We start from the raw sequence: 12,688 nt of genomic DNA, 5'->3' as shown, positions 1-12,688 counted from the left end.
TTCTGAGGCTCCTTCTCTATTTTTTGGTATTTAAAGTGAAAAGCTGATATACTTCAGTTGTTTTGTTTGTTTACTTTGGACATCTGTTGTTACACATGCATGCTTCATTCAGAGCCTTATTTGCAGCCTGGAGTCTCACATGTCCACATTTGTGTAGGGCTTCAGTACAAGTACCAGACGTCTCCTCCTGCCTCCTATGACAAACACGTCTAACCCCTGCACTCTGTATGTTCACAGCTCTTAAGCCTTCATCTGTACCAGGCTCCCACGGATTACAAAAGATTATTATGGATTATTCCCACGGAGTAAGAAGAGACACTGAGCTATGAAGAGGGGAGGAGGGGGATGGCAATGATTCAGCAGGGCAGCGTGCAGCAGGACCCTGGCAAACCTAAAACAAAACCTTGGGTGTGATGAACCAGCTTCCAGATCCCATGAGTCCTGAAGTGACGTGGATGTGGAAGCTGCATCTGGTGGTACAGGGAGGAGCATTGCCACATTTTCCAATACGTGGCCTTCTCTCTGGGACAGAATGTGAGATAGACCGCAAGAGACTCAGCAGGCACTAATTTGCAAGGCAGAGCAAAACATCTGGATAACAGTGGCTGCAATGCAGTGTGGTTCAGAGGACTGTGCTGCCAAGTATGTGGTGTGGGAGGCAATGGCTGGGATGCTCCTCTGTGTCTGGGCCATTCCTGGGTTTCTTAGTGACTTTCCCTGACACTGGGATAGTTTGATTGATGGCCATGAGGGCAGCAAGCTTGTTAGTTTTCCTACTGGAATCCTGGCAATCCCACAGTTTAAGGGTTTGCCCTCAGAATCGCATTAAAAGCTAATCTCCTTCGGCTTTGCTTGACTATCCTTGCAACTTAGTGCACACTGAGTCCTGCTTGTATGGTGCTGCTGGGACTCCTGGATTAGCTTCAGCCCACCAAGTTTATTTGAAGGTAAAACGAGCAGTACTGGAGAAACAGGTGTGTGTACAGTTTAAGGTAGGAGAGAGACCTTCAGAGCAGGCTGGGCTGAGACCACATTGCTGATGGGGAACACGTCCTTCCTCTTTGCTAGAGCTACGGGGGATCTGCTGCTTTTTCTTTACATAATTAATCAAATGGGGGAAAAGTGGTTCATTGCTCAGCTTACTGAGCAGAGGCTGTCAGAAAGCCACTGGCCAGCACTGCTCTCCATGCATCCACAAGGCTGAGATCTGCCTCAGCTCCCCGGGAGATGAGCAGATTGTCACCAATGCTTTCCATGGTAAGACTCTAATAACCTAAAAATAACTTGTGTGGTGTGGTGGGAGGCAGCAGAGATGGGGTAATTTTAACTACAGCTGTTACATGTTGTTCTAAGCCTTAGCGAGGAAATCTTGAAGCCCTACCCACTGAAGGTCTTGTTGTTCCTTGAGTTGAGGACAGTGAGTGTGGTGTTAGAGACAAGCATTGTGTGACAGCTGGTTGTGGGGATCTCCCGATTAAACAGCAAATTATCTCATGGCCAGGAATCTGACTGCTGTCCCTGTGGGTTTGTCCTGAGACTCGCTGCTCTGGAAACAGAAAGTGAAAGGGGTCAATGCAGCCCTGGCAGCGTTACATAGCTGAGCGCAGGATGCCTCCCCCGAGTGAATTGAGTGTAAGAATGAAGTGCTTACTGAATTAAACATGCAAACAGCTCAGCTGCTGAGCCACAAAGTCTGTACTGAGATTTGACTGAAGCAGAGACCTTGCTGCAGAGCAGATATGCAACTGCTGGCACTTCTGGGTCCCTGGCTCTGAAAAAATGAGCAGCTTCCAGCTTGGTCCCAGCAAACCAGGAGGGGATTGAATGAATAGCTCAGAAAAGACCCAAGGATGGCTCTCCAGGAGCACTTCCCAGGGGACAGAGCACTGGTGTCACCCACAACCATGCTGAGAGAGGTGTGCAATGACACAATGAGTTCTGCAGCTCCTACACAACAGATGAGGGGCAGGGGGGGACCACTGCTTCCCACTGTGCCTTGGAAGGGCCCCAGGATTTAAGGACAGACAGGAAAAATTCAGACCGGTTTCCTACACCCAGCCAGCAGCTCAGGGCAGCCTGCAGGAAGTGGAGGGGGTGGGGAAGCTGGGTAAGATGTAGGCTGCTATTTTAGAGTCGTGTTTGCTAACAGAGTGTTTTGTTTGCTGTTTATGTGCTTGTTTGAAGATGACTGTTTGTCAGTGTCTGTCTCCGATCGCAAATGAGTCTCTGTGCTTATGGAGCTCTACCATTGGTTATACATAATGATCTGGGAGAGGGATCAGACCAGTACGTGCCATGCAGCTGCCCTGACTGCAGACTCACCGAGTTTTTCTCTCTCCTTCCTCCTCTAGCATAAGGTTGTGTAATTCCTGGTGTGACGTGGGAAAGCTTTAGCAGAAGAGCTCAGCAGAGCTGTCATCACACACCACCCCAGTCCTGGAGAAGCAGTGCTCTCCTGAGGCAGGGCTGGCCCTGTTTCACAGCTATGGGACAAGCAGGTCACCTCACCCTCAGCCCAGCTGAGCTCAGATGGTGACAAGAAACTGCACCCTGGGAGCTGTGGTTCCACTACAGCCATCCCAGGAGTGCAGGGACTGCATTTCTGACCAACTCCATTGCGCTGGTCCCATCACTTACCTCTTCTGCCACACCTTTACTGATGGAAATAGGAAATAATAGAAGAAAAAAAGCCCAAATTCTATCCCTAGGCTAACCCAGATACTCCTCCCCGAGTCCAACCTAATCTTATTCTCCAACCAGTACTACAAGCTGGGGTTCCTATCATCATTCCTCCCTTAGTGGTGAGCATCAGAGCAGCATTGTACAAATGTAGCAACATCAGGAAGGATCACTGCAGTGGTATTTCTGACTTCACCTGGAGCCGGGTGGGCCGTAAATCTTGTGAGATAACGTGTTGCCACAGAGACCTGCAGCCAGTTTTTCAGGCCTTAGGAATCTGAATGCTGTCAGTAAGCACAGCTGAACCAGCACACCAGGTCTGTGCATCGTTGACACAGGAAAGAGCAGGTTTGTTGTAGCAGGAACTCGGTGAGGGCCGGGAGCCCAATGCTGCAGGCAACATGAGCACACAGCAATGTGCTCCTGGAGAGTGCTGCACCTCCCTCACTGCTCCCCACCCATGCATATGGGGCAGAGGAGATGCCGATGTCTTTGAAAGGGGTATTTCAATGGGATTCATCCCCATTTGATACAGTGGGGAGAAAGGGAATCCTTAAGGCACTACCCAGGGGCCTGTAAATGTCTGTTAAACTGCAGCGAGGATGAAAGCAGATGGGATTTATTTAGGACTGAGCTGCAGCTCTTTAAAACCCACTCTCAGCGGTGCCTTGGGCTGGCTGGCTTTGATCTGAGATGCAGTAGGAGAGCTCATGTTGGCCCATGCAGCACTGCAGCAGTGGGCAAAGGTGGGGGTGCAGATAGCAGCGTTCTGGAAGAGACTGCAGCCATCCTGGGGGATTTCTGTGAGGGAAGGCAGCAACTGGATAAGAGCAGGATTTCAGCCAGATCACATCCCTGTATATGATTCTGCCTTCCCTTGTTGGTGACAGGCCTGGCTTGCAGTGCCAGCAGCTCCTGGTGGCCATATAAGCCCAGGAGGCTGATGGCTTTCCTCTTCTTGGAGCAGAAACCTCTGGGCTGGGGCAATGACCAAGGAGTGTCAGCCTTCCCTCACCATGGAGCGGGCTGAAGCTTCTGGGAGCAGCCTGGCTTGGTCCTGAGAAGCTCCTAAACCGAGGGAGGGAGCAGGAGACCCTTCCCATTTCTGGGGCAAAGAGGCCCCGAGGTGGCTGGGGAAGGACTGGACTCGCTGGGACACACGCATGGGGTACAGGGAGATGCCACTCTGCCAGATGTGGGCAGCAGATGGGAACTTGGGGCTATCAGCTGCATTAAATGTTCTATTTCATTTTTCTGGCTTCAATAATAACTTGGAAATAGCTGTGGAAGCATGTCCTGAGGCAGTACACAGTACCTCGAGGTGAAGCTTTACAGCCAGCTCTGCTAAGCTCCAACCACCCACAGCCCAGCACTGTAATGCCCACACCGCCCTTCAGGCAGCAGCAGCAGCTTGCCGGTCCTGCTCACTTGCAGGTCTGTTTGTAAGATCTCCGAGCAAGTTATCTGTGGGGACAGATTTGACTATTCGGAGATGGTGGAGTAAGGCAGCCTCCTTCCTACAATTGAAGAGGGGAAGTTACTAAGATAAAAAATAATAAAAGGCCTTATTTTCCTCCAGGCTTCAAGAGCCTGGTAAAAGTCTGTGTTCATTTCTTATTTATTGCCATAAAATGTTTTTCTGACATTTGTATTCACTGCCAGTACCCTCCGATGTGTCTTAAAGCTTAATTGCCTGAACTTTTCTGTTAGTGACGAGCTAATGCTCTGACCTTCTCTTGCACCGTTTAATTTACAGCAGAGCAGCCCGCAGCACCCGCTGCCTTCCCACCACTGCCCTGTGCTGGGGAGACACCAGGCAGAGCCAAACCCCCGGGGTGACCGGGTGCTCACATGGCTCCTGCAGTGTCCTGGGCACGGGGATCCCCTGCTAACTGCAAAGCTGGGCTGGAAGATGGGACTAAGATGAGATCCAAGCCCCGAGGTGAGGCTCTCCAGCCCAACATTAGCACTGCGTGCCCAAAGCTGACAGTCATGGGCTGCCTGTGCCCTCTGTGCCCCGCACAGCTCCACTCGTGGCTGCACACCATCCTCAGCCCCACCGCCCCCTCGCTGCCCTGACCCACCGATGCCAGCCGCAGATCAGCCCTCAATTCACGGCTGGTTTAGGGGGGCTGTGGCGTCCGCCTTCCGCTCCTATCCCCGCTCCAGAATGAATCACCGGTGTGCAGGAGATGAACGGCGGGTCGGGGACGACGTGCCTCGCGGTGGTGATTCAGCCTCTGCGGGGCGGTGACAGAGTGAGCAGAGCTATTGTTCCTCCCAGTCGTTTGATGACAAAAGGGTTCTTACCCTTTTTATGTAGAAGAAGAAACGCGAACAAAGTGATGTGTAAAGCAGTGGTGATTAATGTCCCTGCTTCAGGGAACACCCTCCGGTTCTCGCAGCCTGAGCTGAGCACCAGGGCGGCTTGGTGCGACCCTTTGGTGCAGGGAAGAGCAAGGGCTGTGCTGTGACGATGGCTGGGGGTTAGAACAGCTCCCGAGCAAGGGATGGGACGATGCTACAGATGCAGCCTTACAGCAAATGCTGCCAGATCAGACGCTACTCCAATATCAGTAATGGGAAAATCAATAGGAAACTGAACCAGGATCCTCTACTTCAGCATTTAGTGACTTCAGCTTTTTCTTCTCCTGGTTCTTTACATTTTCCATGTTTCCCATCTTCATTTTAGATGAAGTCCTGGGAGCTGCATGCAAGATTAAGGCATGATTGATAACAGCTTCGGGACATCCAGACAGCAGTAATAAGTGTACCACAGACTGTGCATATTCATGGGGATAGATCGGTTCAGAGGATTAAAAGACATACCCTGGAGGGGCGGATATAATGGAAACAGAGGTGATCAGGGAAATGAACCAAAAAGGTGCAGCTTTACCGGCCCTTTGCAGCCGCTGTCTCTGAGCCTCATTCAGCCCATAATTGCAGCTGCTGGAAGATAGCAGTTAGTAGCAGAGCTGCAGATCTCTGGCCCTTTGAAGTCCTGAACAATGGACCACAGGAGGTGTCACGGTGTTGTCTTCATCTTCACCCCAGTCTACACCATCCCTGTGTCTGACACACCACTGCTTCCACCAGCAGTGACTCCATTTGCCTTTGATCACAGCCGCCTTCTCAATAGCTTCAAGGAGCAGGTTTAATTTGGGTGCAGTAAAAGTCATTTGTTGCTGATCAAACCCAAACAGCCACAGGGGGGCCCAGCAGCAGTGGGGGTGAGCAGGGCTGTGCCTGTTAGACCCCAGACAGGGCAGCAGCTCTGGGCAATGCCTTTTGGCCAAGGGCAGGTAGCACCTGGTGCCCCAGGGCTTGGCCATGGCCATGGCTCACTGAGTGGGAAGCCAAGCATGGAGTCACATGCAGCTCCAGTAGGCACAGCGGGATGCAGAGGGTGCAGAAGGCCAGCACTTATCTCTCAGTTAAACACTAATAGTATCTCAAATTTAACCCAACAAGGCTCTTTATTTCAACTATGTTTTTCCTAATTACCCCTACGAGCTCCATCCTGTACACAGCAAGAGCCACAAATACATTTAATTTCTCTGTGAGATAAGAAAACCGTTTAACTGCTTGCTGTGTGGTTTTGCCCTGATTCTGAGCCATTAAGATGCCAGAGCACAGCAGTACCATTTTAACACGTGGGATGGCTACAAACAGATGTTCGTGGGCCTGCCCTCTGCCTGCTGAGCTCATCTGTTTTACTTGGGACTTTGCAGTCATAAATGACTCACTGAGCACAGGGCTTCGGTGCATTCCAAAGGACAGAGCTCTCCATACCCAGCACCTGCAGACCAGGCCTTCCTGCACCCTGGAGCACAGCACTCTCACTGCATCCCTGAGGATGTGGAGATGGCCTTCATTGATTGGGTTACCCAACCCAGCCAGCTCTGAACAGGACGACAAAAAGGAGTTCTTGGCTTGTATTGGAGGAGGTAGGATCTAGCCTGGGCTGTTTCTGCATGGAATCAGCATTCTTGTAGCACCTCCTTACGTTTCTTAGTCTAGAGATCTGTCATTACCTGGAGAACCCAGTGATGGTCCTCCATGCCGTATGGCTGCTTGTCCCCACACACTGATATTCTGCTCTTTAGGTTCTCACACTCCCCAGTGCCTGATACAGGAGGTGGGAGGGGAGAGGGAGGTAGGAAGGAAGTGTTCTCCTTTTGTATTCACTTCAGAACAGCCTATATGAAAACCCCTTTGATGAAACCCAAGTGTACGAGCATTCATTCTTAGCCATGAACAGTATTAAGAGACAACTGCAAAATTTTCTCTCCACAGGAAAGGGCCTTGAAGCCTGAAGCAATGTTATTTATTTTTCCAATAGTTTTGGTCACTCATAATGGGTTTTCTCTATTTCATGTAGCTGTGGGCTGGCACATGGTGTGACAGGGAACATTTTCAGGTTACGTTTTGCAGACATGGGGTTATTTAACGAGTCCAGTATAGACAGAATAATAACTGCCTGTCCTTTCTGCTTTGGAATGACTTTCTTCTCCCAGCAGTGGATTTTGCATGTCCTTGGCTTCACTAAATGCAGGCTGGTTATGCCCTCTCTCACATGTGAAAATGTACAAGGCTTTTGACGGCTGCTCACAGGACAAACTATGAGGTCCCCTGAGCCCTGTTTTCAGCTGAGTCCTGCAGAGGTTTGGAAAGCCAAGAGCTGCCCCTTCCTTGCTGTGCTGGTCTGAGGAGGCAGAGGTCTACAACCAGAGCTGTCCTGAGCTGCTTTCCTAAGCACTGGCCCTCACCAGGTCTGTGCCTTTTCCAACAGATTGCAACATGCGGTGGAAATAACATTCACATCCATCCATCTGCAGTGACAGAACCATGCACAAAAAACACTGAAAATCCAAAACAAAACACAAACTTCAGTGTGCCGAGATCCACCTGGTGTCAGACAGGGTGTTTCTAGATCAGCACCATGACTCCACGTCTAGAAAAAGAGCGAGTTAATCACTCCCTGACACAGAACTGGTTCTGCGTGATTTGCAGATTCTTATCCTTGTCTCCTTAATCTGCCCCTTTTCCACTCACCACCCACACAAAGCTTCTTTCTTTCTACCTAACTCTAACTCCTTCCTGATGACAGGAGTTACTGCCTCCATTTGCTGTGTCAGGCCCCAGTTCCCTGCTGACACCAGTCTGCCCCTGCCCTGTGAACAGCCCCGTGTGCTGGAGAGCAGCCATAGCCAGCTGCATCCCAGCACTCTGCCCAGCCACCAGCACTGCAGGATACCCAGGGCGTCACACAGAGTTCTGCAGGCAGAACAGCTGGATTTGCTTAGGCAAAGCTTGCACAAATAAAGTTAATTGATCAGCAGCCCAACAGAAATCCCTCCTTTGTAGGTACTGTGCAAACCTCATCCTGGATTGAGATACAACTTTCCAGTAAGGAATTATTTCTGTGAAACTTCTGAAGCAGCACAGTTAGCTGCTCCTTTGTATCATTACCTGGAGCGTGTTGGTATCTCTGCCCAAATATGAACAGCTGCAGCATCACAGAAATTTCTGTATGAATAACATCCGTATTCTTATGCGTGTGACTTTCTGTCGTTCTTATTCCTTAAGCAAAGTCATATACGATAGACCTTGGTAGATCAGATGAGTCAGAAAGGAAAAAAGCCCTTACTGTGGATTCTATAAAGGCATTTTCAATGAGAAAAGCTACGCTGGAGGAATAGGAATAGTGTTTTGGCATGAAAAAAGATGAAGTTGGTCTGCACTGTGAAACCACATCTGGAACAGCTGCCTCTATCCACCTGCTTGTGGGCAGTGCAGTGCAAATGGCAGACTCCCGTCCTGGGTCTCCAACTGCCTTCAAACAGCCCCATGCTGCTGTCTGGAAGCACTGCTCTTCAGAGCTGATGAACTCATGGACTTCCAAAGGTGCCAATTTAATGCTTTTTTTCCACCATTAACCAATGTAGTCCTATTTGGTCTTCTAAGAAGTCAGCTGTGAGGAAAGCTGTCTGAGTTCCTGAGGTCCACATCTTCAGCTCATTTCCAGTAGGAAGTAAATCAGGAAGCATTTAATGATTCAGATCAGAGCTGCATTCCGACCTCACGCCTTCTTGTGTGTGCTGCAGACCAGAGCTGTGTTGCACTGATTTGAGCTAGGTGTCCTGGCAGCAGTCTGACAGAGCAGAAGTGCTGCATTTCTAGTTATGACTTAGCACTGAGCTGTAACAACCTCACATCGTGGTTGCTGGTGGAGCAAAAAGCAGGAGGACTGCTCCTGCTTTCACCTCTGCTGCGGTAGATCAGCCCTGGTACTCTGTGGGTGAACTCAATGGGGCCCCAGTTTGGATCAGTCCCCTTTCTGCAGATGAATGCCTTCTGTTGGGATGTGCTTTTTAGGCTCAGCGCTGCATTTCTGAATTGCAAAGGCACTTCTGCTTTTCACCATACTTCCATGTAAGGCTCAGTGACAGCAGCGAAAGGCATTTCAGCTGGTAGCGTGACATAAAGCACGATGCATCTATCAGGCAGCAGCAGGTTTGTGGGAATGAGGAGATGGCTATAAAGGGCACAGCCTGGGGGTGAGGAGTGAGCTGTTGGTTGGTGACCGCATCTATTTAAATAATGATGGGGAGCTGCTGGCTAATATCCACAGCAGCCATGGAGGAAGGCCCAGGTTGGCTGATGCTGAGTTTGGGCTCTGAAGGAAGCACAGAGATCTCTGTGTGGTTCCCACGCCTGTTCCAGACTGAGGATTGTTGAATTTTCTGGCTGTACAATTAGCCTTGCTCTGAAAGCACTGTGGTAGATATTTTACTGTGTCCCTTTGGAACCTGGTTCATTAGTTTATAATTTTAATTAAAATTATACTCCTTAACTTCTTTGAACTGCACTGACTTTGCTGGAGTCGTGCCACTATCTGAGTAGGAGCGCCTGATGCTGGCTGTAACCACTGCTGAGCATGGTCCCTAAGGAGAACCAGAGGAGAGCCAGGCTACTTGCAGCACTCGCAGGCACTTGTGCAGTCCCACAGTGTGTTGCTGGTGGTAGAAGCAGGAGAGAAAAATGGAGCACAGAGATAACAAAACCCTTGACACCATAACTGGTGGTGCCTGGCTGGTATCCATCCACATCAGTCGGGAAATTTGCTGGAGATTACCAGGGGCGAGACGTATTATGTGCTGTGCAGGGGCTGAACAATGAAGTTAACCTACAAGTGAGGAAAGAGCGCGCGCCAAGAGATGTTATCTTCCCTCAATGAGCTGGATCATGAAGGGCTCCTGAAATGATGAAAGGCAGGAAACCCAAGCTCCTATTTTATGAGCCAAAGGGTTTGACCACCGTGGAGCAACGCCTGTGTCATTGGCTTGGTGAATGGCTCTGAGTGTGTGAGGACCGTGGCCGGGGCCGGTGCTGCCATGAGCATCCCTGCTCACCTGGGAGCTGCTGCCCCAAGGTGACCCAGCACCACAGGTACCTATTGTACCACACGTTGAAATACAAATCTCAGCAGCCACCCCTTAAGGCTCCTCATCGTTCACTCCTCTTCAGGCTCTCCCTCCCTCCATCAGCACTACTTTTCATCGCTGCCCTTGGGGCTGGTTTGGTTCCTTCCTTCTTTGTAACGCATTTTAGCTGAAGTGTCTCCAGTCTGCTGATCTCCCTTTGATGCCATGTCAGCCACTTCTCTGAAGTCCAAAGAGATGAGCTCTAAGGGGCTCCCTTTGACTTTCAAAGGGAAGAAAGAATAAAGTCTGACAACATTTCTCTTTGCAAAGTCCATATTTAATGTTCTTGTGTTTTCCATTAACGCTGATTCTTTCCCAATTTAAGCACTGGAGCTTGAGCTTGCCTCCCTGCTTCTCCCTTAAGGTTTTCTTTTCCAAAGTCATATGCTAATATTCCAGACATGAGAGACTCATTCAGATACAGATGTTTCGGATGTCATGTCAATCCACCCTGAGTACTGAAACTGCTTTTTACACAGTATTTACTTATCCTATTATCTATTTTGCCTTTTCTTCATATTCATCATTATTGTTTTCCTATTGAAAACCAAGCAAAGTGTTAAGTTAGGCTGTTCTTTTATCCCTCTTTCTTACGTATCTGAATGCCCCTTTCTGTATGTTTGGTATCCCCTGTGATACACAGATTGCTCTGAGTGCTGCCAGAAGTGACAAGCAATTGTATTTTTCTCCATTCCACTTGCAGTCTTATGTGCTCCTTTCTGTGTCACAGTCACAGGATTCAGAATCAAATCTCTGCTTCTTTCCAGTTTAATCCGAAAGAAAGAAGTTTGCTCTGACCTGAGTTTTTCACAAGCCATCTCCAGTCGGTGGCTGCCGTCCCCTTGGAGGATCGGGCAGAGTCACAGCTGTACCTTCGATCTTCAGGCCCTGGCTGAAAACCATTGTCACAAAGCTTCCACCGTGCTCGCAACCATGGGCAGCCAATCCTTCCCTTGTGGCAGCTCGCAGATATTCGCATTCTGGTTAATTATATAATTGAGATGTTTCCGGTGATTTTAAAGACTTCTGACTGAGCTGTTGGCATAATGGGGAAAACTGAAAGCCAGAGTCAGGGGGAATCAAGAATTCAGCAAAAGCCTTTGAACCCGCTTTGATTTACATATGAATAGAGCTGAGCTGCAAAGGGAATTGTGTCCGGCCATCTCCTGCAGAGGCGCAGAGCAGGTTGCTTGCTGCGAACACTCCCTCATTTCCTATTAGGATTACTTTCACTCCTGTGCGATGTATTTCAGCCTCGTTACACGGAGCTCATCCAGATAAAAAGTCCCTTGATTCCCGGGGATGCTGAGCCACAGCGCGGTGTGACTGTGATACGAAGAATAGAGGGAGCCATGCAGTCCCGCAGCGTGTCCCGTGCTGATGGGGGAGCCGACGCCAAACGTATGTAAGGAGGAAGGTGCAAACATGCTCCGACTGCAGCCACACTCTGCTGCTGTGCTGACCCGGTGACCCATGTGCCAGTGCTGCTCCCAGGGGTGCCGGAGATGAAGGACTTTGCAGGTTTTTTGCTTTACATAAAGGAGGCACGGAAGTGTAACATATAATCTATAAACTGCTTAGGAGACTCTAAGCTTTACTTACTGCTCCTCTGGGGTAACTGGAATCGTGTGCCTCATCTGTCTTGCTTTTTAAAATGCAGTAGCTGAATGATGAGAGTGTTGTTTTGGGTTTAGCAGTGAAGTGACGAATTTCACACATAGGGAGGATGAGCACTTCCCAAAACCTGCCTGTCATCTTTGAGTGTAACACTGATCGGATCTGTGCCCCCACGCCTGTCCACACAGCACATCTGCCTGCTCGTGCCCTGACTTCATGCTGCTCCATGGTGTGCTGCAAGGCAAAGCTGTGAGTTTTCATTTACAGGTGTGTCCATGTTAAACACCTGGGCTATGATTTTTCTGAATGTGACCTGGAGGTGAGTTGGTTGTATTGCTGCCTGGCCACAAGAAAGGAGGGATAAGCCATGTGTTTTGAGGGCTGTATGCCAAATAAAGGTAGCCTGTGCCCTCCGTCCCCTCTCCCTTTGCACAGGCTGCTGGTCCCTAAGGGTCGCATGCTGCAGGATATCTCACCCATCTCACTGGAGCTGGATTAGGTTAAGACCATATTCACATCAATTTATATTTAATCTGCTGCCCAGTTCTAGAGCTTCTAAGACACTTCAGTCTGTGTGACTGCTTCTGCTTCCTATTCTGGGCTCCTGGGTGTGCTTTGATGCTTCTTCTGTGTAGCTCAGCCTTCCAAGCTTCAGCTTACGTGAAATCCCTAAGACAGACAGCTTATGTCACCATCGTCCATCAGGGACAGTCTCACAGAAATCCTCAGCTCAGATCTGCTCTCTCCCAACTGGGAAGAGGAAATACAAACTGAACTGCACGAGCACCATATAAAAGGGAAAAGCAGCATCAAACACCATGTGCTATTCAGCAGGAAGCTGTTATCTGCTGCTCAGTTGCTTTTGGCCTTTACCAGACCTACACACTATTTTCTTTAGAAACAGC

Source organism: Coturnix japonica, chromosome 12, assembly GCF_054131305.1.
Source record: "Coturnix japonica strain WE chromosome 12, WE-NBRP24, whole genome shotgun sequence".
Taxonomy (NCBI): domain Eukaryota; kingdom Metazoa; phylum Chordata; class Aves; order Galliformes; family Phasianidae; genus Coturnix; species Coturnix japonica.
Note: the sequence above shows the minus strand (reverse complement) of the source record.